The sequence below is a fragment of the Condylura cristata genome, unplaced genomic scaffold, assembly GCF_000260355.1.
Source record: "Condylura cristata isolate star-nosed mole 26May11 unplaced genomic scaffold, ConCri1.0 scaffold00040, whole genome shotgun sequence".
NCBI classification, from domain to species: Eukaryota; Metazoa; Chordata; class Mammalia; order Eulipotyphla; family Talpidae; genus Condylura; species Condylura cristata.
In genome coordinates this window covers 6,609,134-6,611,421 of record NW_004567141.1, presented here as the reverse complement: position 1 = coordinate 6,611,421, position 2,288 = coordinate 6,609,134, and positions in this window count along the sequence as shown.

Genomic DNA, 2,288 nt, shown 5'->3' with positions numbered 1-2,288 from the left:
GAACTCATGCAGAAGTGGCTTTAGCTTCTTAATGCTGTGCTTTAACCTGCTGCGCCACCAGGGAGGGTCCATCCTTTTGTATTTTTATTCCTTGTTTTGAACTGTTCTTGTTCATTCATCTTCTGTTGGATTTGGCTTGGGCTTCTTATCATATTTTTTGGAGTGGAGGTTTAGTTCCTGACAAAATTGTGGAGTTTCTCTTTGTCTGAAAATGTCCTTATTCTTTCTTCGTAGAGGAAGGAGAGCTTCACAGGATAGAGTATTCTTGGTTGGCATTTAATGCTTGTGAGTTTGTTGAGTATGTCCCTCCACTCTCTTCTTGCCTGTAGTGTTCCTTCAGAGAAGTCTGATGTTAGCCTGATTGGTTTCCCTTTATAGGTTATTTGTTTTTTCCCTCTTGTCATTCTCATTATCTTTTCCTTATCTTGTATTCTTGGTAGCTTTACTATGATGTATCTTGCTGTATTTCTTCTGTCATTATGGTAGTTTGGTGTACTTCTTGCTTTTTGGATGTCTACTTTCATCTCCTTCTTCATAGAAGTTCTCTTCTATTACCTTTGTGAATATTTTCTTGAATCCTTGGCCTTTCTCTTCACCTTCTGGGATACCTATAACTCTGATATTTCCTTTCCTAATGGTGTCAGGTAGCACTTGAAGTGTTTCTTCATTCTTTTTCCTTTTCTGTTTTAATTCACCTTATTTCTGTGTCTTTGAGGGTGGTGATTCTTTCTTCCATTTCATCTGTTCTGCTTTCATTACTTTTCCCAGTATTCTTTATCTCCTCTAGTGGCCTTTTCATCACCTGCATTCCTTCTATTTCCTTTTTTAATGTCTTATTTTCTTTCTTCAGTTTGTTGATTGCTTTTTTCATGTCTTTTTTTTTTCATTTCTTTCATTTGTTTCCTTGTTTGTATTCTTCAATTCCTTGATGGCTTGCCTCATATAATTTTTTTCCTTCTCATCTTCTTTTTGTTTGTTTATCATGGTGATTCTGAATTCTCTATCTGGTAGGCTGAACAGTTCTTCTATTTCTTTGGTGATTTCTGGTGACTGATCTTTTTGTGGTGTATTTTCCCCCTGTGGACTTGCTTGGGTATTTGTTTGTCTTCTTTTCCCTACCATGTATTTTCTAATACTTTCTACTCGCTGAGTCACGGTGTTGCTAATATTGGCCAGCATTCTTTCTGGGATGGCTGAAGGACTTCCAGACACTTCAGTTGAGGATATTCTGAGTTATGCTTTGTTTCAATATCTCCTGCTTTTGTAGCCCCCACTGTGTGGAATTATATCTGTCTTCTCAGCCAGTAACAGTCAGGGGTCTCTTGTGGTGTTTGGCTTCTTCCAGTAACACCTTGAGTCTTTGTCTCTGAAAGATGCTTGCTGCTTTTGTAGCCTCTGTGTTCCCTCTATGCTTAGATGTATCTGTGAGGGGTGGGGCGCATTAGAAGTGTTGTAAGTCTCCCTGCAGTTGGGCCTGTGGTTGAGTTGGTCACTGGTTTTGTTTACTTTCTGAACACTGTGAATCTTTCTGGCTCACAAACCTTTAGGCTTCTTCAAGTTGAGTTGTCTCTCCTTATCTCCATGGTGGACTGAAGGGAAGCAAGCCTTCTTCTAAGGCACTTCCTGGTGCCTGGGTGCCTGGGCGATCCTGGATCGGGGCTGCAGCCTTTCCCCACAGTTTGGATTCCACTCACCCAGCTGTGCTGTCTTTCCTTATCTCCAGGGCAGGCCAAGGGGGGAAGGGAAGCAAGTCTCCTTCTAGTGCCTGGGCAAGCTCCTGGGTCCTAGCACCTGGGTGCCTGGATGATCCTGGATTGGGGCTGCAGCCTTTCCCCGCAGCTTGGATTCCACTCACCCAGCTATGCTGTCTCTCCTTATCTCCAGGGTAGAACATGGAAGGAAGGGAAGCTAGTCTCCTTCTAGAGCCTCAGCGCTCCTGGATCGGATCAGAGCTCTCCTATCGGAACTCCCCAAATGCTGATTGTCCCTCAGTTATCTTCCTTCTAGTGAGTTTAGGGTGTTCTCCTTTGGGTTGAAACTCATGGTGTGGAAGCCTGCAGTCTGTTTTTAGTCTTATACTCCTGTGCAAGCTTGGACATAGTGATTTTGGGGTCTTCACTTTGCCACCATATTGCTGGAACTCAAAATCCCTTTTTTGATCTACAAAAGGAGCTTCTATTAATCCCTGTTCCTATAATTGTTTTGTCAACCTAGTCTCTATATCTAACATAAAAATTAGGGGAAAATTTCTTTCTCTATGGTCACTGATTATTATCCTATTTATCTTA